This window comes from Calliphora vicina, chromosome 3, assembly GCF_958450345.1.
Source record: "Calliphora vicina chromosome 3, idCalVici1.1, whole genome shotgun sequence".
In the NCBI taxonomy this organism is placed as follows: domain Eukaryota; kingdom Metazoa; phylum Arthropoda; class Insecta; order Diptera; family Calliphoridae; genus Calliphora; species Calliphora vicina.
Genome location: NC_088782.1, coordinates 34,240,986 through 34,268,025, shown reverse-complemented (window position 1 = coordinate 34,268,025; position 27,040 = coordinate 34,240,986). Strand labels below are relative to the sequence as shown.

General features: G+C 29.5%; 1 protein-coding gene across 1 annotated transcript in view; it reads left to right on the top strand.

The window, feature by feature from the left end:
• Nucleotides 1-27,040, top strand: part of Cnep1r2 (CTD nuclear envelope phosphatase 1 regulatory subunit 2) — a 596,488-nt gene that overhangs the window by 131,247 nt on the left and 438,201 nt on the right. The gene's annotated exons all lie outside the window — the stretch shown is intronic.

The following is a 27,040-nucleotide window of genomic DNA, read 5'->3' as shown; positions in this document are numbered from 1 at the left end:
CAAATCTAATAAAAATTCAATGGAACGAATCCAAAGCAAAGGCTTTTTGTAATAGATTTAAATTGTAGAAAAATTTAATCATTCAATAAGGAATTAATTCTGCAATATAATGAATGAATTCTTAAAGGAATGAATTCCATATATTTGAAGTACAAAGGAATTAACCCAATGAATTAACTCACAATGAATTCACTAACGGAATAGTTAAGACACATAATTTTATTGTGATTTCGAAAATGGAATTAAGAATCAATTCTTTCGAACATTTGTATACAACACATGTTGAGACATACATATATTCAGACTAACATGAATACCATCAAGTTTGTATATAGTGGTAGAGTATGTATATTAAAGCCGTTTAAAGTATTTATGTAGTTACGTGCAAATGTATGTATCTGGAGTTTATTGGATAAGTAGGTGTTGCTATTACGTTGTTTTGTTAATATTTTGTAGGTGTAAACATGTTGGATACATACATTTACTTAAAGCCTTAAAGCTTTCTGCAAGTAGAGATGGTCTGGTGATAAATATTCTTCACGTGATAAAAAACAATGGAAAGTAAGTGTAAATAAATGGTTATTCATTTATAGGTTTTCTTTTCATATGTGTTTTCACAATTTATTATAGAAAACTCTCGCTGCTACAAAAACATTTCTCTTTTAAAATTTCAATAATTTTTTTCTTTAATGATTTTCGGAAGTCGGCTTTAAATGGCAGCTATGAATGTTCGTAGCCGATCGCCATGAAATTAAGACGCATGATTTCCGTACATACAAAACTTACTTGTGTTGATTTTTATTTGGATATATTTTAATTTTTGGTTCTTTGGATAAAAAGTATACGATAATTACAGTAAGTTTTAAAAATCTTGTTTCAAAATTCATTTCATAATTTGTTTGGAACAATTTACATTATATGTATAATAAATAATTCACTCACGTTACCAGCTCTAATCGAATTGTAAATAACAAAACAATATCAACAACTAAAAGGTTTATTGAACCACCACCGTTTTGTTTTTGGAACATATTAAATATTTAAGTTAAATTTGTTCATTTTGTAAAAAAAGAAAAGTAAAATACATATTTTTAAATATTTGCCGAACACGTTTAAAGTGTTGTTTTCATGTTTAAGTACGAACACAATAGCAAAAAACTAAAAAAAGAAAATCGTTGTTTTTCTTTTTGTTCGTTAAAACTTTTCAGACTTTTGAATACCCAGAGGCACAGTTCAATAAAGTATTGGTTGTATGGGAAAAACAATTAAAGTTAAATTGATTAGAAATGATAAAAAGGAGAGGATACTCAACAATTATTATAACAATTAAAGTTAATTTATTAAATGACAAAATCGAACATACAACTACTCTACAAAAATAAATTGGAAAAAAATTATAAAATAGTAGAGGACATTGGTAAAATATATGAGAAAATACATAAAACGCTGCACAGTGCTTGAAATGAAAAAAAAAAATGGAAATAATTCTGTAACTTCCAAAAGGATAGCCCGATGCCAATAAAATTTCTCACAACTATAGAAGATGTATAGCAGAATTTAAGTTTAAGTCTGATACTGATCGTATTAGAGCAAAGCTTTGGCCCGATTTGGCCTCCTGCCACTATTCCAAAGCTACCATGGATTGGTATCGAAGCAACAAAGTCCATATAATACCAAAACATACATATGAACCCACCAAATTGTCCCCAACTTTGCCAATTGAATAATATTGGGCTATTGTCAAAGCTAAATTAAAGAAAAATTGAAGCACTATTATCGACAATAAAAATGTTATCTGCTTGAAATTTATATGCAGCACAAGTGAAAAGAAAATTTGTGCAAAAGCTAATGAGCAATAAACTAGAATTTTTATTAGAAATAAAGTTTTTTGCATATTCATAATTGCTAATAAATAAGATTGAATTTATGGTTGAACATTATTAAATTGCTTTTTACTTTATGTAGATATTAAAGCTTAAGTGCGACCGGATTTTAAGTGAACAATGCTTTATAAATAGTAATTACCAAAATGTTAACCTTGAGCAAAATATTGGGTGTATGACTCAATAATGTGGGAGTATCTTTTGAATGCGGTTTGTGTTTTTATTAACTTAAATTTCATTTATTCTCACTTAATTATTGAACCATGTACCAACGAATCGTCATTTACGGAAAGTTTTGCTTTACTTCTTTAATTTTAAAAGTGCCGCGGAAGCACAGCGAGTAAATCTCTGTATTTGGTGGGACCAAAAGGGTCCTATCTATTATGAGATGCTTACATCTGACCAGACCTTCTCGAAAAATGCCCAGAATATGAGACCAGATATGAACCGTAATATTCCAACCTGATAATGCTAGGCCACTTGTTGCAATACCTATTAAAAAGTTGTTGTTACGTTTTAACCTTTTCAAAACGTTGGTTTATTTCCTTTAAATAAACCGGATACTTTTGATTGCAAATAAAAGCCGTTTAGTAGTTTAAAAATTGTAACAACTCTTTATTTATTTAAAATGTACAACAACAGAATTAAATAGTAACTCAGTGTTTTTTATAAATTCGTTTATAAATTCGAAGAAATACAGACACACTTTATAATGTACACGAATTTGCTTGAAAATACAGCAAACTTTAAGGCACTCAGTTGATGTTTATTTGAATAGCGTCTCTGATAAACTGAACTAACGACTGCAACCTCCGCCACTATTTATAACACTGCCATCTGCACTCTAGATTGTTCTTTAACTGTCAAAGCTCGTATATTCGAAGCCTAAAGCACACGCCATCTCTGGTTAACTTTCTATAATGTTCTTTAACTGTCAAAGCTCGTTTATTCGAATTGGAATATACGAGTCGCAGCAAACATTCAGCGTTGCCATACTTACGATCAATGATCAACTCAAAGCTTTTATTTAATGTTAATAATGCCCACAGATATGTTATAGTTTGAGAGGCACTGCTATTTGAAAGCATTATGCAACTTTAAATCAGCCGTTAAAATCGTTATATTTGAATTCAAGTACAATTTCGTAACAGTATTTAGAATGAAGTGTTTTCAAAGTTTTTCTCACCCGCTTTGTAGTCCAGACTGTGCCCTGTCCGACTACTGGTTGTTTCGATCGATGCAGAACGCTCTCTTTGAGATGCGCTTCACTTTGGAACAGAGTTTTGAAAATAAGCTTGACTCGTTCTTGTCTTTAAAAGATGAGCAGTTCTTTTGTTGACAGAAATATGGGAAAAAGTCGTAGCAAAAATGGCCAATACTTTGAATGAATTCATATTGTAGGAATGTTTCAAAACGAAAGTTAAACATTTTAAAAAATCCCTCATTTTTATGTTATACACCAAATATTTATGAACACAAAGTATTTTGAAGACAAAATCATAATCAACATTTCTAAATTGAATACATTTATTTCATTTAGTTATTTGTTTATCATTTTGTTTTTCATAAATATTAAAAATGGATTAGCCGTGTAGGAATTACAGATTTATTTTCACCGTGCGAAATTACTATTAAAGTGTTCTACTGTTTGATACCAAAATTGGACCATAGGTAGAAATACTTATATTTTCAACAAATTTAAGAAAAATTAACCCTTTGTCGACCATTAACGCATCAAGAGAATAATAAAGTAAATTCATTGCTTTTGATTAGAAAAAATTTATTTCATATTAGTTTTCAGACAAATTAGTTGAATCAGTAATTCATTTTGTAAACACATTTGATTCAAAATATTAATTGAAGTATTGATAAAACTTCGCACAGTTGTATAGAAAAAAAAAGAGGGAAATAAATCTGTAATTTCTAAATCCTTAGTCCTTAGTTAGATTTGAATAAAATTTGACATGCGCAAAGAAGAAGTGTTGACGAGTTTAAATTTTGAATTTTGACCACATGGACTCCACAGGGGTGCGACCAGGGGTCCCCATAGTAGGACACCTCGGGTATGTTCAATTTTTAAAACGATCCTATTTTTTCGTCTGTGTTTTCTATCATCTGCTTCGAATGTATTAATACCTTGTGTACTATGGATGTCATTGGTAACCAAAGATACATATCTGAAAGCATATATATATTAAGCCATATCGAAAATTATATTCCTTTCTTCTGCATTATTGACATTTTACTCTTAACTCATTAATTGCCGGAAATTTAAACGTTGGAATTTTTTGATGAAAATTTTAGGAAAATTTCAATTTGACGCGCAGTTTTTCTGAAAATTGCCGTGTGTTTGACCACGGCAATGTGGTTTTGAAATCTTTTGTTGGTGCAATTTTTTTCAGTTATTTATGTTGTTTATGGTATGTATTTTGGAAAGTATATTAGCAATTAATGTTTCAAAGTAGTTAGACGTAAACCAAGGTTACCATTAGATCGATTGTGTCGTAATTACAAAAAATATTTAATTACCAATGTCACTATCAGTACCAACGTGTGGTGAAACACACGCCGGTATTTACTGCCACCTAGCGGCTTGTATATTCACCAGTACGCTGGGTAAATGGCTTTAGGTTGCTTTTTGGAGATTTAGTAACACACGGCAATACATATATAATAATTCTGATTTTTTTATATATATTATATAATTAATTTAAAAAGAGTCCATTTTGGACCCTTTTTCAATCACCACTTATGAAATGAGGGGAGGCTTGAGAAAATTTTCCAAAAATATTTTTTTGTTGGTAAGAGACCAAACCTTAATATAAACGCCTCATACATTTAATTATTTATATTTATCTGTGTTTTATATTTACTCAAATTTAGAAATGATAAACGTGTGTTCAAACACACGGCGGTAAGAAATGGGTTAAGTAATTGTAGACAAAATGGCGGACTTTTTCATCCAATAATTTCTTACAGCCCTTAGGAATAACAGGAGCTCTAATTTTCTTTAAAATATTTTTAATAATAGCATCATACTTTGTGTCTTTTGGGCGTTCTTTTAGCCAAATTTCAAAAAGTTAATTTTTTTATAGCACAGTAACCTAGAAAAAAATAAAATTATTCAGAAAGCGCAAAAATGCGCAGTATGAGATAAAGTGAAATAAATTCACAACATTTCAGTATATTTATTTCTTTTTGTTTCAAGTTTAACAAACGGTAACATTTCTTTAAAAGCTTCTATAAAGTTAAAGTTTTGTAAGGAAAAGATATTACTTTAAGGTTTGTTTAAAAGTTGTAATTTTTAATATAAAGGGAAATAGTTTCCAAATAATTAGGAGAGAAAAATGGTATCGTGAAATAACTCCCAAATGAAATTACTCCCCACGAAAAGATGAAATAACACCCAACAAATTTTTCATACAAATTAGGACTTATTTCATTATGAAACAACTCCTAACGCATAGGGAGTTATTTCATAATTTTTTGTTGGGAGTTATTTCATTTTATTTTGGGAATTAGGAGTTATTTCACTGTATTGGGAGTTATTTCATTTTTGTTGGGTTCTACTTTGCAAAAGCAGTTTTTTGCATTAGCGGCTTTCGGCAGGGCGCTAGCCACTTTTTGATACACCCCAGAGGAGAAAACCTTAGCGACCGGCCAAAGGCCGGCAATACAAAAAACTTTTGTGAGCGAAGCCAGTTTTTGATACACCCCAGAGGAGAAAACCTTAGCGACCCAATGCAAAAAAAATTTTCTGAGTGAAGCCAGTTTTTGACACATCCCAGAGGAGTAAAACTTTGCGCTACGCCATAGGCCCGCAATGCAAAAATTGTTTGGTAAGCGAAGAATAATTTCACTTTTGAAGTTTCTTTTTTTAGATTACATAAATAAATTACTTCAGATTGGGATTTATTTCCTTTCTATTGGGATTTATTTCATTGGGAGTTATTTCGCTGTTTTGGAAGTAATATTTTTAAAATTATGAAACCGCCGATTATTGGGAGTAATTTAATTTTACCCTTTGGTAGTTATTTCATTTTTCATGTTTGGTAATTATTTAATTTTTGATGGGAACTATTTCGTAGGGAGTATTTCATTGGGAGTTATTTCATTTGGGAGCTATTTCACGGTACCTAGAAAAATTAAGTACTTAGACGTCTCGTTGTTCTCCATTTTAAACATTATTTGAATTATTCACACATTTTCCATAATTAATGTTTAAAAGTTACAATATAATATTGATACTATTCACAATTTTTTTAAAATTTATCGAAACTGTAACATTGAAGGCGCGTTGTCAAGCAGTATTTTGTATTTTACAAAAAACCAATTGCGAATTTGATTGCATTGGGGTTTTAGTAACAGGTTGACAACAAAAAATAATGAATAATAACAACTTCGAAATTTGAATTTCGCACGGAAAAAGTGATACTTTGAACTATAGTGCGTTGTAGGGAAGCAACAAAATTTTTCAACAAGTTATCGTGCATTATATTTGGAATACAAATTTTCAAATTCGCTAAGCTCATCGGCATTCAAATACGTATTATGTAATTTATGTAAGAATAGTGTAAAATTGTGCTTTTTCAATTGTATATAACTTTTTAAATGCTTATCCAATTTTCACAATATTGCTCACACAGGACATTGAACCAAAAAAATTTACTTGAACAAAGTATGTCTCAAAAAAGTTATCTTCCTTTTTCCAAAGAAGTCACACGCAAATTTTTGAGTGGGACTATGGGAGGAACTTGAGATAATAAACATTTAGAATAAATTTCATAATGTTTTGAACAATAATAAAAAAAATTCAAATACATTTTTCGGGAAATCTTTTTAACTAATTGTCCAATTTTTCTTGATTTTTTTTTAACGCTAAAATTGTGTTCATATGTCCAGCTTCACCCACCAGATTATCTTTTATAAATTTCCCAACAGAATATCATGGCAGAGCATTTCATATAATAAAAAGTAATTTCATGGAATTTTTATTTTACGCTTGAATAGTGACATGTTTTATTACAACCGGCTTAAATGGACAAAGTGGTAAAAAAAAATGAATTATCACATGCTGGTCATTTATAAATATTTTTTCCATATGTTGCTACAGAAACGAAAAATGATTAAAATTTTGTTGATATTTGATGTGAAAGCAATTAAGGAGTAAAATAGATAAAGCTGAATTTATACAAACAAAAATTTACATTTAAAATAAACTGAAATACATAAAAGAGTGAAGAATAAAAATATTTGCTATAATTTTCCACGTAGCGTTGAAAGTACCAAATCCAGTATCAATTTAACCCGTCAATGGTGACCTATATGTGATACCGGGTGTGTTAAAAAATCGAATAAATTTATTCTCCCTTATTATTTTTAAAAAATTTTATGAATTTGAAAATTGAAGGAAAATATCTTAAATTGATTAAAAATCTGTGTTTCATTGTCAAAAAACATAAATTTAAAATAAATATTTAACTATTAGTGCATTAGACCGGGGTCACCATTTATGAAAGTAAAATTTGCGTCACCACTGGCGGGTTAAAGACCTTTTACTAAATACAGTAGCCTTAAAAGTCTATTGGATTATAGTTTTATTTTTCTGTATTAAATCATTATTAAAGTAGTGGCTTTAAACAAATCCCTTTTGGATTTTCGCTTAATATTTTCTCCCTTTTTTTTCTCAATTTATATAATGTTTTTTTCTTTTCTACATTAAATAGCCATAAACCAATTAATTTCATTTAATGACTAAGTGGGCATATTTTATGATTTTACGATGTTATTATTGTGTTGCCAGTATTGCTGGTATTGTCATGAATTCTTGTACAATATGGACAATATATGGAATTTTATTATACTATGTACAGCTTCATAATTGTACAGCTTCTTTATAGTCTTTGTTCTATTTTATATAAACAATGCAATAGTCCATATTACGTACTTTATTGTTTCTATTTATATTTCTTTTTTATTTTACTACTCATTTGTCTTTGAATTTTAGGGCTTCAGTTTCTTAATACCTTCATACTCTTCATGCATTTTAAATTTACTATTTTTAGTGAAATTAGAAAGAAATTACGGAAACTGAAATTATGAGAAAAATTCTTTAAACATTTTCCATAAAATTTAATTAATTTAACAACTTTTCTTGTTTATGAGTAATATTGATAAAATCAATTTTAATCATACGTATTACACACAGAAAAATTATTGCCATTTTACATTCAACTAAATAGTTTTTTTGGTTTCAAATTTAAATTGATTAAAGTTTTATTAATTAATTTTAGTATTCCTTTTAAATGGTTTTAACAAGTTTGTAAATATCATAGAGAAACATAGAGCGGAAACTATAAAAAAACTCAAACAAAAAATTTACTCATAATAATCACACGTACAAGTGTTGTTTTTGTTTTTTTTACATAGTTTTTTCTACTAATACATTCTCACCACTTAGGTTTCTGACAACTGAGTTAGGTTTTTGACAGGAGAGTTTCCGCTCTATGTCTATTCTCTATAGAAAATATTTTTTAAAAAAATACTTCATTCTGACTACAAAGCTGTTAAAATAATGAAAAATATAAAACAAATTAAATAATTTTATTAGAAATATTAATTCTGGAATAGATTTTGTGAGCCTTGGACAAATATTATGACCTTTTCCAGCTCCTTAGGATTAATTTGATTCATTTTGCGTAGGGTAAATGTAATATTTATTTTAAATTGGAATGAAATTACAAATTTATAGTAATTACAATTTGTCGTTTACAAAAAAAGAGGGAGTCTCTGGTAGAAATTAAATCTGAAATGTGAACTACCAACCAATCTCGATAGTATAGAGGTGAGCAATACTAGCGGTGTTGTATTGGAATTTTTAATTTAAACCAATAACTTACAACTTTTGTAATTCTTTTTAGGTTTACTAAGAGAGAAACTGTCCGAACAGTCAGAAATAAGGCAAAATATGAATATGGACTGAAGCGCTAAAGGGACTACCAAATAAAACCAATATTTTTGTTCTATATTATTGTATGCATTTGTATAATAAAAATCAATATTTTTCAAAAAATCTAATATATTTTTTACTGGTTCTATTAATAATACTCTGCTACAAAATAACAGTTTTTGTCAGAACTTCAAAAGCGACCTAATGGAGGTTGTAGGCCTAGGTGAGGATATACTAAAACTGTTTTCAAAGATTTTGAAACACTCTCAAAATTTTGAGTTATTTTGAAAAAACTGTTTTAGGGTAGGTCGTTGTACTTTAGTACCTTTAACCCAAACATTTCTAGACCGATTTCAAAATTGTAAACAATTATTAATAGGTAAAGAATTAAGCTTTCATAAAATGTATGCATAAGATCTATATTCCATGAAATAGTGTAAGTTTTTATAAATAGTTTCGCTTTCTTTTTCATTTTTTTTCGTAATTTTTCAAATTCAGCAATAGTTATTTTAATTTTTTTCTATGAAACCCTATTCTTTTTTGGAAAATATTTTAAAAACAATTTTATGTAGACAAAACCGAGATATAAGTTGTTAAAATCGGTTTATAATTGGAAAAGTTATTAAACTTTTTCGAAAAAATTTACCAAATTATACAAATATTTTATTGTAAAGTTTTTTGTTTTTTTTATTCATATGGGCTGGGGGAGAAAATACTAGAAAAGGTGTTAACGAAAAGTTGAATAACTTTTACAATTTTTATCTGATTTGAATAATTAAAACCATGTTTTGTTAAGACCTAAATCTCCTTTATACGTTGGTATAAATTTTTATAAGCTTCCATATCAAAATTAGCAATGAAAAGCGACTAAAATCAAAAAAGTTGATCAATTTTGTTTTTCTTTTAAATATTATTAACAAAAACGATACTTATAACTTACAAATGTATATAATATAAATGGAGATAAATTTGAATCCTATGCCAAAGAAACCTTTAACCTTTTACGTTCCTTGTATGAATGGAGAGAACTTACTCCTACTGTGCACAAAGTTCTTCGACATGGTCGTGAGATTATAGAATCGAATCTTCTCCCACTAGGTGAACTAACTGAAGAGGCACAGGAAGCGAGAAATTCCGATTTTAAACACATACTGTTTTTATGGTAGGACCCATATTATGGCCTACAATATAAGGATAAAAATGTTCAAATAATATATATCTTAATGAAGATTAACCTACACGAAAATAAATATTATTTGTTTTTACTGCGAAAAATGCATTATACCAACTTTTTTTTAAGGTCAGTATACGTTTGAATTCATTAGTTACATTTAATATGTAAGTATACACATTTTGCATGCAATATATGAAAAAACGTTCAAATTTTTCAAAGGCGGCAAGGTTTGTGGAGCTTCTGAGTAGTAGATATATGCTTTTTATATAAGTATTTGATATTGGTAAAAACCTTAGGACTTGTAGATTCATATTTTAATAAAATTAAAGAATTTAATTAATATCTTGAACGTCATTTACCTTAAAAACTAAAAAAATTATAATATGGTGATTTTCCATGAAGAAAAATATAAAATTTGATTTAATGTACAATTTTAACGGTTAAAGATATCATAACAAAATTGGGAACTAATTTAGATCCAAATGTCCTTAAATTAATGACATTATAATTTTTGACATTTTTTATTTTCAAATACCGAAATTCCTAAAACGGGGAAAATGTGTTCCAAAAACTGAGTTTTTTTTAGAAAAGTGCCTACTGTGACGCTATTTACCGTGTGATAGTAAAACAACTTTCTAAGTATTTAAACAACATATAGGGTTATACAAATACGGAACTTTTTCGAGGATCGGTGCTTTGTCTTTTTAGAATCGTAAAAAATTAGGCCAATTTTACATGTTCCAACTTTGGATGCGTGTAACTTTTTACACGGACGAGATAACTGTTACCAAGTTCTTTTATTTTATTTAGAATTTTATTTCCAATATAGCTGATATTTTGAAAAAAAAAAATTCGACCCTCCGTAGGGCCGCCATATCTAAAAAACAAACAAAAATCGAGCAAAATTAAAAAAAAAAAAATAAATAAACCTAAATATCTCTTCAACTGAAGGAGATAACCTACACATGTAAGCGTATTTTTTGTAGATCTTTTCAAGGACTATTTACATTTTTGGGGATTTTTTTAAAAATTTTGAGACCCGAGGTGACCAACTTTGAGGGGGCACAAACTGGCCCGTATTACCCCTAGGAAGCTGAGCAAATGTAATTCGACTCAGAAACACCTCAGCTCTATTTTTTTTCTAAAAAATGAAAAAAACAACTGGAAAAAAATTAAATTTTGTTTACCTAAATATATTTAAAATTTTGAAGTATAATTTGGTGAAGGGTATATAAGATTCGGCAATTCGAATATAGCACTCTTACTTGTTATTTATGGTTAACTAAAACCATTGTTAAAAGTTCGTTTTAAAAGATATAAACTCGCCATTAGCTGCAAATAAAAGAATATGAATGTGGAATTATGGAAAATTACTGCTTTTATCAAAAAAGGTTTAACAGTTTAATCTGCGCAATTTTTAATAATTAACATTTTTGTTATTGTAAGCCTGAATTTCTAAAACTTTGTTGGAATATTAATAAAATATATGTTAATCTATTTTGATTGTGTTTTACTATAAAATAGCCTTAAGTGTTATCTATAAGAAAATGTATTCATTAATTGGCCTTTCGTATGAAAACTATTAAAATTTTGTTTTTGTTTAAATATATAAATTCACATTTCGTAAATTTTCAATTTGATGGTATGGGGAAATAGCTCCAGATTTTTGGATTTTTATAAAATAATACCATTTCTTTCTTTTAAATAACTAAGAAATATTGCGTTATTTAACAAAAGTAGTTTAATGGCATAAAGTGTACTAATAGGTTTTTATTTGGTTCTTGATGTTGTATGTTTTTTTGCTGAAATAAAAAAAAATATAAAGTTTGATTTAATTTAGAAAAAAACATGTTAATCAATTTTAATTTTTCTTCAATTTTATCTAATGTCGATCTCTTATTTATTATAATGTGAAATCATTATTTGTCCTTTTTTGACTAGAACTTTAAAAAAAATTTGTTTTGTTTGCACCCATAAATAATACATTTTTACCATAAATGTAAGTAACTCAATAATTGAATATAACCTACATATCCTTAGGTTGAGATAGTAATATGAGCTTCTGCTGATATTAGGAACACTTAAAGTATAATCCAACATCCAGTTTCTAATATTACAGCTGAACCATAAGGCTACCAACATTTGAAAATGTCCGTCCATCCGTCCTTCCGAATTTAGAAAATATATACAATATTTCAGTATTTTTTTAAAAAAAAGGATATATGGCAGTTATGTAAATCCTTGCTAGAATTGAAATGTTAATAACTAAATTAATCTAATATTATAAGAGAACAATAATTTCTGAAAAGTAATAATTTTATTCAGGTTTATAGATTTTTAAGAAAAAGGATGTATGGCAGCCACCCGAATCCTTGCTGCGATTGTAATAAAAATTTGCACAAACAACAATAACTTTATTAAAATGATTATAACCAAATTGGTTTCAAAATAAGAAACGATTTTTACGAATTTTTTTAAAAAAATTTGATGTTATACAGGATATTGAAATCTTGGAATTATGAATATCCTTCCGATAACATTTTCATAACTTTGCATCTAATATTATAAGAGAACAATAATTTCTGAAAATAAATAATTTTATACAGGTTTACAGGTTTTTTAAGGAAAAGGATGTATGGCAGTCACCGGAATCCTTGCTGCAATTGTAATACAAATTTTCACAAACAACAATAACATTATTTAAATTATTATAACCAAATTTAAAATGTTAGGAGTATAACTGTGAATTTTATTCAAAATTATATGTTCAGGATATATGGAAGGTACCCGTGTCCTTGCACGGATTTTTTCAAGAATTATATTTTTTCCTAATCTTACCAAAAGGTAATATTCTACTAATTTTTATTCGTCTGCAGTAACTCCATCTATTTTTGTCCATTCCCTATATGAAAACAAAGCACTGTGCTTGGAATCTTACGGTTTCATGTCTGCCAACATATTCTGGACGTTTTTTTGGTCAACTCTCGCTTTAAATGTGTTCGGTACAGATGTTTTGTTCTGATTTCAGCAGCTCATAATAGATAGCAACCTTTTTATCCCACCAAATACAGAGCATTACCTTAGCACCATGGATATTTGGCTTTGGTGTCGATTTGGCTGACCTGGACGATCTTTTTCTTCCATATATCAAATTTAGATTTCAATAAGACGATAGTAAGTAGCGCCATTCTGTAGAAACCACATCTCGCCCGGATCAATGACATACATATTTTCAAACAAAACTTAATTGATCGTGCTGTGGTAATAATCTCTATTGACTGTAAAGCGACCTCTGGCTTCAGTTTTTAAGAAATAAGTTCCGATGATGCAACCAGCGTACAAGCGGTGCATTAATCTGGATGTAATGGAGTCTGTGTGGTCTGTTGTTAATAGGTCTCTCTCCATATGCAGCAAATTTGTTGTGTTTATTAACAATCTCAATACAGTTTTGAGATAAAACATAGTTCTATAAGTTTCACGAATCGCTGACTGATTTTCAAACTAAATTTGGATATATTGGTAGCGTTGTTCAAGCGCCAATCTATTCAGTATGATTTGCCAGAGTATACTGACAATAAATATCAAAAACTTAGCGCAGTATGACAGTTAACCCTTTTGGAAGTTCTATGGAGTTTAAAAAACAGCCATTATATATCCTACACTTAGTGTTTTATTATAATTATACCCTACACCACCATAGTGGGGAGTGTATATTGGTGTAGTGCCAATAACAAAAATGCTCAAGATCTATCCATCCATGTAAACATTGAAATTAAAATTTGTCCTAAACTTTTGCGTTGCCCCGAGAACAAAGTTAGTTAGAATAGACCCCACTTCCAAAAATCACTTTAAAGAGCATAAATCTCTTAAAAATGTTGGTATCCAAATAAAATTCAATACAAATAAATTATAGCAGTCGTAGCTAGTCATAGCTCCCATATAATTTTCAAAAGAAAACTGCTTATAATGTGTACTTAGGTTTCCAGGCAGCCACGAAATGAAGAAAAAGAAGAGCAGCTCACGTGTGTTACCTGAAAGTAGAAGAAAACAAAAGAAAGAGGGACAGAAATAAGTGAAAAGAGAGAAGGAGAAGATTAAAAAAAAAAGTAAAGAAGGAGATGTCCAAAGAAAGAGAGACGGAGGATATTAAAAAGTTACGTGTCAATGAGTCGGCGGTTATTAGGTTCTCTAATAGATCCCCGTGTCAGGTCCTTTTTCAACCAATTACTACTTCCTATAAAGGCATTAATGCCCTGAAGCCTCATATTCGAGAGCTCAGAAAGACTATTTAGGGAACGATGTCGCAGAAACCTTAGGCGTAAATCTCCTAATGCCGGACAGTGACAAAGGAGATGAAAAATAGTTTCATCCTCCTCCTCGTTCTGACAACTTCTGCAGAAGTCGTGGTATGGCAGACCAAGTCTCCTAGCGTGGTTACCTAAGGTGCTGCGTATAAAGCCAAAGAGATGTGTCGTTCGTCCCCGATTCAGTCGGGGCCATATCATCCTGGTTATAGTGCATGTGGGTTCACACCCCCATCTTGTCTGAGCGAGCTCATAGTAGAAATTACTAATTTGTAGCTTGTATTTGGGTAACGGAATCCCACATTAGATGTCTATGTCTCCTTCAGGTAACATGGCGCCTGTTTTCGCCAGATCATCAGCAACACAGTTGCCAGATCATCAGCAACACAGTTGCCAGTCCCCGTGTCCCCGTACCCACTTGAGTACGACTGTTGAATGTCTCGCCATACTGTTTAAGGATGTCCGGCATTCCTGGACCAAATTAGAATGTGTACTTAGTGTAGGGTATCATATGGTCGGGCTTGACCTACTATACTTTCATACTTGTTTTTGTTTACTTTCAATTATTAAATACCAACTTTATTTAGAGATGCAAAATTCCCAAGGACATAAATAATTTAATTTCATTAAGTTTGCAAGAAAAAACATGTTTCTTTACTTTCACAAATCCGTAGTTCATTAAATTTAAATATTTAATTAAACATATTTATAATGGTAAACAAATAATGAGAAAAATTGTTTGTAATTTTTGTGCAGCAAGGCAATTAATGGACTTAATCTCAATTACACTTAAACATTTTCGCAAAACATTTGTAATTCTGGGAAATTTTTTTTCATATTTAATATATTCTTGTTGCAGATTTTTCTTCAACAAAAGATAATTTAAAATCTTAAAGTAGTCTGCCTGCTTTACAGTACAGCATTCAAAATTAGCAGATGGTATCCCAAACATAATTTGGAGGAGAGAAAAAAAACATATATTTTTTTGGGTTTCAAAATGGCAATAATGATTGTGATGATTATTAACCTTATTATACTTTAATTAAGGTTGTTGCTTCTGTATTCAGTTTGTTATTTTTCATTACTATGTATTCGTACTCTTTGTTATTTCGTTGTTGGGTTTTTGTTTTCTTTTCATTTCATGTTTAAGCTAAATTTAAAGTGTACTTAAGATTAATTAGCAAAGATATTGAGGACACTTAACATTTACTATTAAAATTGCTAATTATTTCACTTACTATATTTGTAATCTTATACAAAAATTAAACAGTTCGTAATAAAGCAAGACATTAATAAAAAACAAGTTAGAAAGTATTGTCACTCAAGCCCGACCATATAATACCCTACACTAAGTAAAAGAGCAAAAACATTTTTCTTTTAAAATTTCAATAATTTATATTCGTGAGTGATTTTCGGAAGTGGGCCTTATATGGGGGATATGACCAATTATGGACCGATCACCATGAAATTAGGTCGTGTGATTTATGTCTATATGAAAGTTTAATATGTTGAATTTTGTGAGTATACCACCACTTTTAAGCGATTTATGCACGTTAAAGTGATTTTCGGAAGCGGATCTATATGGGAGCTATGACTAATTATGGATCGATCGTAACAAAATTTGGTGACATGAATTTTGTATATATAAAACTTATTTGGAGCGCAATTTGTGGAGATACATTTATAAATTAAACATTTATGACCGATAAAGTCCAATTTCTGAAGGACATTTGTATGGGGTCTAGGTGAAATAATGGACCGATTTCAGCCAGTTTCAACAGGCTTGGTCCTTGGTTCGAAAAAATAATATGTACCAAATTTGATCGAAATATCTTCAAAATTGTGACCTATACTCTGCGCACAAGGTTTACATGGACAGCCAGCCAACCAGACGGACGGACGGACATCGTTTAATCGACTCACAAAGTGACTCTAAGTCGATCGGTATACTTTAAGGTGAGTGTTAGACTAATATTTATGGGCGTTACAAACATCTGCAGAAACGTATAATACCCTCCCCACTATGATGGTGTAGGGTATAAAAACGACTGCAAAAACATATTTTAAAATAAGAAAATGGAAGAAAACAAGTAAGAGTACTATATTCGGCCGTGCCGAATCTTAAATACCCTCCACCTAAATATAATGGTATAACAACTGAAATAATATAACAATTGTTAGAAAGACTAGTTTACGCAGAAGATATTTTATTTCAAATGTACAAAAAATTTTATCTAATTCAGCAATTTATAACTGAAATTCCTATTAGAACGTTTGACACAGTTAATTATTGTCTTTTAATTGTAAATTATTATTTTCTTACATAGGTAACCGTAAACAGTTTGTTGGAACTGGGTTAAACGATCTACAATATCTGAGTGTCAAAGTGGCGCACAGTGGTATGAGAAAAAAAAGAGGGAAATAAATCTGTAACTTCTAAACCCTTAATCCGATTTTAATGAAATTTCACATGTGCAAAGGGGAAGTGTTGTCGAGTTTAAGTCTGGACCTCAACATTTTTCCCTTTTAACCTCAAGTGAAGAAACAGAGTATAAAAAAGGGTATACAAATATATTTAGACAAATTTCAAAATATTTGGTTGTGGGACTTATGTGTTAGCTATGACCTATTATCGTTCGATTGTTATAAAATATTTTAACGTGATTTTTATGTATTTATATGAGAGCTGGTGCCAATTATGGGCCAATATTCACAAAATTCAGTATTATGATTTTTGAATACAAATTACTGATCTGTATACTATTTTTATTTAATATATGGATGCTATGACCTATTATGGTCCTAAGTATTTAAGGGCTATTTTTGTAGAATTTCATATAAACAACGCTGTTAACAAGAGTGGATCTTATGTGGAAGCTATGCCGAATTATGCACCAATATTTAAAAAATCTTGTAGTACGATTATTGGATACAAATTACTCATCGGTGTAAAATTTTGGTTGAGTGTAGATTTTTATGGATATTTGTGCAGGGTAATGTGTTTTCCTGAAGTAGTTCTTATATGGAGGTTATGACCAATTATGGGCCTATCATCATAAAATTTTATACATCGATTTTTGTATATATTGAATAAATTTGTTTTGAATTTCAACCTGATAACTATATTTGTAAGAAATTTATGAGGATATTAGTGATTTTCGGGAGTGGACCTTATATGGGAGCTATGGTAAATATGATTACTGGATTCAAATTACTGGATCTGTGCGTAATTTCATTTTGATATCGATATGTTTTTAATACTTTTTAAGGTTAATATCTTTTTTCGGAAATGGGCCTTATAGGGGAGCTATGACCAATTATCGGCCAATCTGCATAAAATTTGGTACAGTGATATCTATATATATGAGTATCAATTTTGTCGAATTTTAGCATGATAAATTTATAAGAGATTTATGAGTACTTAACTGATTTTTGGAAGTGGACCTTATATGGGAGCTATGGTCAAATATGGACCGATATTCACAAAATCCAGTAGTATGATTTCTAAATATAAACTATGGATGTGTGTGAAATTTTGTTGTGATATTGATATTTTTTAGATATTTATGTAGGTTATTGTGTTTTTCGGAAGTAGTCCTTATATGGGAGCTATAACCAATTATCTGCCGATTTTCATAGAATTAGGTACAGCGATGTTGGTATATATGGGGATTATTCATGTCGAATTTAAACTTGATAGCGATATTTATAAGACATTTATGCTTATTTAAGAGATTTTCGGAAGTGTACTTTATATGGGGGCTATGGTCAAATATGGGCCGATCCACGAAAAATTTTGTAATATAATTTCTTTTACCACGAAACTTATTTTCGCTGAATTTCATGTGGATATTCATATTCTGTAGGCATTTATAGACCATATAACCATATTTCGGGAAGAAATTTGTATGGGGGCTAGGAGAAATCTTGGACCGATTCTTATAATTTTAACCAGAGTTACTCCTTTTATCATAAAAGTAACGAGTGCAAAATTTTATGATATTACCTGCAATATATTTACAAAAAATGTCCAAAAATATATGAAAATTATCAATTTTTTTTTGAGGTTGTCCCACATTTTCATTCATAACTTTGGTTCCACTGTACCGATTTCACTGATTTTCAATACCAAACTGCTTAGGAGAATAATAAACATTTTTCTTGCAAGTTTAACCATTTTGTTTGCCTATTTTGGACGTGAGCGTGTTTTACACAGACAGACAGACAGACGGACAGACAGACGGACATGGCTAAATCGACTTAAAATTTCATAAGGATCAATAATATATATACTTTGTTGGGTCGCAGCTGAATATTTCTCAATGTTACACACGGAATGACAAACTTATATATACCCTCATTCACCACTTATGGTGGTGGAGGGTATAACAAGTGAGTGGGGGGGGCTGGACTATGGCGACAAACAATAAAAATTTATTGTTTGAAGTATTTTTTTTTCCTTTCTCCTTTTTTTTATCTATATTTGTGCGTTTTAATTGCAAAATAATAAAACATGACCCTTGACTTTTGCAACATGAGGGTAAAAGTGTGTGTTTTTTTTATTCTATTTATTGTCTACATTTAATTAAATTTGTTCTGTAGAAAAATAATGAGTTCATTTTACAAATAATTAAAAGGTATTTTCAAGACTTTTTTTTACACTTTTGTAAAATGAGTTGAGTTTCTCTAGTTGTTTTTTATTTATTTATTTTTTCTATTTAGTTAAATAAAAACAATAAATGCTAGATACCTTTTTGTAATTAATTAGCATTCGAAAAGTTTCATATACTACCTACAATTATTAAACTATGGAAAAATTTTATTTTATTGCAAACTTTGTAATATGAACTTTTGTTTAAATTAGCTAAAGTTATGTAAGGATTTTTAACTTAGGTCAAAGAACTTGAATAAATGGAAATTAAAAATTTATAAAAAAAAAAATCTTCATTATGAAAATAGTGCTCAAATACGTTGTTAAGAATTGTACATTGCACAGTGGGGCCGATTGCACGTTAAAAAATATGAAAATGATTTTTTATAAAGCGATTTATACCTTTAAATTTAAATAAAACAAAGTGAGTATGAGATATCATCTACATTTTTTATTCGATTGAAAGTCCAACCGATTTCTTTATGCATGGAATATATCATCATGCAAACGTCAGCCTAAATGTCCTTAACTCTGGCAAAGGAATCTGGTTGAATTTGTCCGATGAGATGTGTTGCGGATGCCGATAAATAAGAAGAAACAACATGACTTCTTCGTGTCTATTTAGGAACTAATTTATTTTCAACAATATTTTTCTTACACAGAGAAAACAGATTCGTGATAGCAAACGAATTTGTTGCCAATCGAATGATTCGGTTGCACACATAGAATTTTTCGGTTCTATCAACAGAAAGTCAGTTGATAAAAAGAATTTCGGTTGAAGCAACCAAACTCTTGTTACCCCTTCCAAAATTTTGTAGCCACAACTGTAAAATTCGGTCACTAAGGTAGATTAGTTGTCATTAGTTGTGTGGCACGTAAATCCATATAAACCAATTCAGGCTAAAATAAGTTGGAAATCTTGAATATATAGCGCACGACGTTCTCCAAAAAATATGGACCGATTATGCCGTCAGCCCATAATTCACACCAAATACTTAATTTTTCAGTACTAATTGGACGCTCTTTGATTTCGTGTGGATTTCTATTCGAAATCAAGAATTACACCCATTTTGCTAAAACAATTTTATAATTTCCGTGTGCTGCTGAACTCTATATCTATATAAATGACAGGCCTTTCGACTGGCATCTCTTAAACAATATGACCGCTATCAACGGTCAAAATTCGGTAGTGCTTTTGGAAGTCCCTTTATTAACCACGAAAGTCTAATTATTTCCAACTATGAAGCAAGTAAGTAAGTTGTAAACGCTGATTTTCGAAGCTCCCCAAATCTAAAAAAACAAGTAAGAGAGTAGGGCAAGCCCGATCATATGATACCCTACACCGAGCATATGAATATAAACAGTTTTCTTTTGATATGAAACTAGGGTTTTTATCCCGGGAACTCCCGGTACAAATTTCCCTGGAATTTTGCTAATTTCTCACTACCCGATTCCTGGGATTTTTAGTCGGGAATCCCGGGAATTAAAAACTGACGGAAATACATAGAAAACAAGTTAGAACTCTATTTTTTTCACCAAAAAAACAGTGAAAAGTTTTTTACATTTTTGTTATTATTATTTATTTGGGGTTTTTCGTATGAAAATTTAAAAAGTGAATTCATTATTTATAGAATTTATTTCTTATTCTAATTTCTTCAAATCCATAAAAAATAGATTCAAAAATTTATTAAATGATTAAATTTTCTTCAATTCAAATCTAGTACAAAAAGTCTTAAGACAATTTTTATACCTTTCACCTTCGTGAGGAGGGTATAAGTTTATCATTGCGTTTGTAATTTCTACATTTTATGGATCGTTATAGATAGCGGAGTCGATTAAGCCATGTTCGTCTGTCTGTCTGTTGAAATCAATTTACTGAGGACCCCAGATATCTTCGAGATCCAAATCTTCAATAATTCTGTCAGACATGCTTTCGATGCTTGCGATTTAAAATTAGCAAAATCGGTCCACAAATGGCTGAGATATTAGGAAAAAACCAGGACAACCTCGATTTTTTACCTATTTTTGAGCTATATCTGGATTACTAAGTCATTAATATAGACAATATGGATATCTAATGATAGATATTTCAAAGACCTTTGACTTATATAAAACCATAGTAAATTGGAAATATTTTTTAACCCGATTTTTTTTTTCCACCAAAAGTTTTTTTTTCACTAAATATTAAAAAATAAAATTAAAAAACAAAAAAAAAAATTTTAATTTAAAAAAAAAAGTTTAAATTTAAAAAAATAATTTTTAAAATTTAAAAAAAAAATAAATTTTAAAAAAACAATTCGAAAAATTTTTTTTTCCAAAAAATTAAAAAACTGCAAAAAAATAAATTTTGTTTACCTGAAAATATTTAAAATTTTTATTTTGAAGTATAATTTCGGAAGGGTAAGATTCGGCACAGCCGAACATAGCTCTTTTACTTGTTTCAATTAATTTTGTAAATGATTTGATTTAACAAAAATTTAACCATTCAAAGTTTGAATAAATTCTGTTATTAATTAACTTAATAATTAATTCAGTTTAAGTGGATTGAATCTAAAAAATTAAATATTAGGAATGGATTTGTGGAATGAAAGGCTGGCATTCTTTAATTACGGATTTAAACTTTTTAATGAATTAAGCTCAAATTTTACTAATTAATTCGAAGCTCTGATATTTAATAATTATAACACCAAGTTTTTATATGAAATTTGGCTATAACATTCCTAATTTACGGTATAATTATATATTTCGCGAATAGCCGGGTACCCGGGAATGTAGAAAAAAATTTCACGATTCCCGGGAATCAAAAAAAGGTCGGGAAATTAAAAACCCTATATAAAACTTATTTGTATTGAATCTTGTTTGAATACCAACATTTTAGATATTTATGCTAGATAAAGTGCTTGTTCAAATTATTGAACATGGTATAGTTATTAGATTTTAATGTTTAGCTCTTAAGGTTTTGATTTTAATAAATAAATCATTGTCTTACAAACATTCAACCAGTAAAGACTAGTTTTCTTATTCAAGTTTTTACAGTGGTTTTCGGAAGTGGGTCTTATATGGGAGTTATAACTAATGATGGACCGAACGTCACAAAATTTGAAACATATTTGTACTAAATTTGGTTTGGATACGTTTATAAATAAGATATTTATGAGAGCTTAACTATTTGCAGATAGGGTAGTTGCATGGGGACTAGGAGAAATTATGGACTGATTCTAACCAAATTCAATAGGCTTAGGCCTTCGGGCACTATAATTTTGTCTAATTATCTTTGAAAGTGTGAGTAGTTTGATTACATGAACATTTTGTATCAACGAAGCGTCATATGCGGAAAGTTTTGTTTACTTCATTAATTTGAAAATGTGTCAAAGGAACTGCTCATTAGAGTGTTATCCGTCCAAAAATATAAAACATTTCGCTACCTTTCAATGAGAAATTCCAAAAAAGAATTGACCTTTGACCTTCACGATTTTAGGGTTAACGTTTTCTGATTTTAGTAAAACTTTCAGACTATATTTAAAATTACCTGGACTATAATATTCTGAATAGCTTTAACTTAAAAATCATAACAGTAAGGACATTCGGCTCATTCCCCAAAATATGGCCAAAAAATTAGTTTTTCTCGAAAATCGCAAAATTTAAATCGCAGGTACGAAAAAACTATAAGAGGTATTGTCATACTTTTTCATATTTTTATTCTCTATTATGTTATCAATAAATCCTGACATGATTTTTTATGACTTTCTATGTTAGGTAAATTATCTGCGAATTGTTAACTTTTCCCTAATTTATTTGCCACGTATTTTTTTTTTTTATTATTATTTGCTTTTCAAAACTGTATATAACTTTTGACAATTAAAAAATTCATGGAATACTTTTTTGAAAAATATGACAAAAAATGCTTTTTATTGAGTTTTTGCATAGATACAAATTTTTCAAATTGAAATAAAATTTTTATTTATGAATATTTTTTAATGAAATTTTACACTTATATAGATTTTTTTATTGAAAATGGAAAAATAAAAACAAATTTTGAAATTTGTAATCAGGAATCACGCAATTCCCAAAAAAGTATTGAAAAATTCCAAAAATGGTATTTTTTCGTTTTTTGGCTATAATATCCATACCAGGGGCGGTGTCATCAGAACCCTTTACAAAATAATTTAGAACATATTGGGTCATCTAAAATAGGTTACTATATTTTGATATCGAGTATGCGATTTGAGAATTTTTACCCTAAATTGAATTTTACATAAAAAATAGGAGTTTTTTTTGAATGGACCTGGTCCCCTCGTTATCAAAAATTATAAATTTTTTTTTATTTAAAATATTTGATGTAAAGTTAGTTTTTCAAAAAGTAGAAAATAATTATACATCCTCTTAGAAATTTTTTAGATAACTTAAAAAGAATAAAAGTACTTGTTTTCCCAAAAAAAATAGCAAAAAATCGCCTTTTTTATTTTTTTTAAATTCAAATTCATGATCTTTGGACCCAGTCATGATTTCTAAACAATTCTTTCTTTATTTGATATAGTATACATATATACCGCGGTCATCAAAAAACTGGAGTAGGGTGGGTAAAAATGTTGAAAATTTAATTTTCAAATGCGAATATATCCTAAGCTATAATAGATAATTGATATCTACGAACACAATCGAAGAAATAGGATTATTTTTAAAATTGAACATACTCGAGGTGTCCTACTTTGGGTACCCCTAGCCCCGCTCCTGGTGGGCCCATGAGGTCCAAATTCAAAACTTAATCTGGGCAACACTTCCTCTTTGCGCATGTGATCGTACTAAGCGTTTAGAAGTTACAGATTTATTTCCCTCTTTTTTTTTTGCCGTTCGCCGTGTGCCGTTAAAAAAATTATTTTTTTTTTTTGATTATACCTTCGAATAGTTTAACGGTATCCTACGAAGATACAAGTAAATATGGATATATTTTAAGTAAAAATAAGCTTTTATTTTAATATTTCTCAAAATATGTTAATCTTTTTCCTACATGTCTTGTTCTAGTGGACTGAGACATTTTAATGGCCTGGCGATTTTTTAATAACTTTAACATTTTTTAACCAATTTTTGTGTTTTATATCTTATTAGAACGAAAATTAGGTACACATTTCAATGATTTTAAATTAAATTGCAAGGGTAAATATTTAATGGCAAACATTTAAAAAAAACTGGAAAAAATGCATTTTTTCCCCTTGTAAATGCACCTCAAAACTTCAGCGTCTTTGCGCCACCAGTTAACGTTTTCAAATTTAAACCATTTATTCACCGAGACTTCGCTGGACGGCGCTCATCCGAAATGTCAAATTTTTCATGACTTTGGTGCATAATTCAGGCTGTATTTGACCAATGAGATGGCTTTGAGGTCCGCTGTGATTTGTGGCTTATTTGCATATGCCAGCTACGTAAAGATTATGCATATTTTTTACTTCGAAAAAGTTAAATTTTTCATATGAAAAACAAGAACACTAAAATTTCAATAACTACAAATTTATTGAAGAAAATCAAACAATTGGAAAAAAAACCATTAAATGTAATAAAATTTGAATTTGCGTCTTAAATGTATTCATAATTCTGTAATTTGAACCATTATTATCTTCCTACTTGTTTTGCTACATAATTTGAATATTTTATTATTGACATGGGACAATTAATCAATTAAGTTCCTTATTTTGTTGTGTCCTGGGAGAGAAAGGTGGTGACCATCTTGCTCATTCTCACCATCATGGTGGCATGTTAAAATATAATAATTTGTTTTATTTTTGTTGATGATTTTCTATTGTCTCGTCTTGTCTTAAATTATATTAATATGTTGATTATTATTTTATTTTTTTGAAGTTAATTCCAGGGTGTGTTTTTTTGATTGATTAAGTTTGTTTTATTGTTATTATTGAGGCGTTTTGGGGTTTTATTGTTTTATTTCTAGTTTTTATTATTATTATTTGTCTACACAAATGATGGAATACAATACTAATCGCTAGAGAAAACAAATATTTACTTTAAATCATGTACAAAAATATAAAATTGTATAAGGACAACCTACCTAATCACACCTTTATAATCAATGAAGGCGTTGTTGTAGATTAGGGAAATTTTTTGTTGGGGGTGTTGTTTTTTTTTATTTAACTATATTAAGAAATTTATGGTAAATTTTCTTTATTTTATATTGTATTTTAAAAATAGTGAAATTGTGTGTTGCTTAGAATTGGTGACGTATGATTATTTTTAATTCAATACAATTTTAACTGGAGTTGTAAGGATAAGCAGTTGTGTATTTAATTCTGATTTATTTCCTTAATTTATATTTTTAGGATTGATAAGTTATACCCACCTACATGACGTATGTTTAATATTTATGGAATTGCATAACACTCATACGTACTAAGTGTAGGTACTTACTAGGATATTCGAATTATTCGATTTTACTCTGATTCGAATAAAGCGAATAAGAGATTTTCACTTGTTCGAATAATTCGATCACACGTTTAAAATTAATCGAATTTTTCGAATAATTTAATTATACCCTACACCACCATAGTAGGGAGAGTATTATGCGTTTGTGCAGATGTTTGTAACGCCCAAAAATATTAGTCTAACACTCACCTTAAAGTATACCGATCGACTTAGAATCACTTTCTGAGTCGATTAAACGATGTCCGTCCGTCCGTCTGGCTGGTTGGCTGGCTGTCCATGTAAACCTTGTGCGCAAAGTACAGGTCGCAATTTTGAAGATATTTCTATAAAATTTGGTGCTTATAATTTTTTCGGCCCAAGGTCGAAGCCCATTGAAACTGGCTAAAATCGGTCAATTATTTCACCTATCCCCCATACAAATGTCCTCCCGAAATTATACTTTATCGGTCATAAATGTTTAATTTATACATGTATCTACACAAAATTCGGTCCAAATAATTTTTTTAAATTTTGTTACGATCGGTTTATAATTAGTCATAGCTCCCATATAGACCCGCTTCCGAAAATCACTTTAACGTGCATAAATGTTGGTATACTCACAAAATTCAACATAGTAAACTTTCATACAGACATAAATCACACGACCTAATTTCATGGTGATCGGTCCATAACTGGTCATAGCCCCCATATATGGCCCACTTCCGAAAATCACTCAAAAATATAAATTTTGAAATTTTAAAAGAAACATTTTTTGCTCTTTTACTTAGTGTAGGGCTTGACAAATGGTCGGGCTTGACCGACCATACTTTCTTACTTGGTTTTTTTTAGAAAAATTAAAGAATGAAGTTTTGATGTCGGTTTTTTAATATTTTATTGTTAAAGAAACACAAAAAATAACGTTAAAGTTAACAATTCAAGCATTGATAATGTTAAAAACATTCGAAAACAAAGTTAACTCCCGAACAATCTACAAAGCAATTGACGATCAAACCCGTTTGGAGCTATGCTATGCTCCAATAGTTGGACATGTTCCTGAATTCAAATACAATATAAACGTATTGAGTAACTAATTCTTTAGTAAATTAATTATTCACTATTTCTAAATTATTTATAACAAATTGTATTATACATCAAGCTCTTGGGGAATTACACAATAAAGGAAATCTGTCCAAAGTTTGATATCATTGTCAAAGAACGTGGCTAATTTGAAGTCAGGCAGTGCATGATTGACGCATTTACAAATACGAAAAAAGTTTATTACCATGTTAGACAAGACGAACTCCATGCTTTTCTTGCAACAAAACGTAAGTTTGCAATATTTGTGTTTATCATTCGATTTATTAAATATTTTGCAACACTTACGTACGCGGTTAATAACATTACTTATATAGATATATTTTAAGATCACGGCCTTCATATATTTCAATGTAATCATTATAAATGTGATCCTTAATAGCAGTTTCGATCGATTCAAAATCACATTCTCCATCACATTCAACTCCACTTTAACCCTCCGACGGTTGAGGAGAAGTTGCCCTTATACGAAGTAAAAAGTCCACCGTTAGGGAATTTTATATGAAAACGCATTTTTTTAAATTTTTTTTGTTTTGATTTATTATTATTTACTAGGGTGATCGATTCTTCAACATT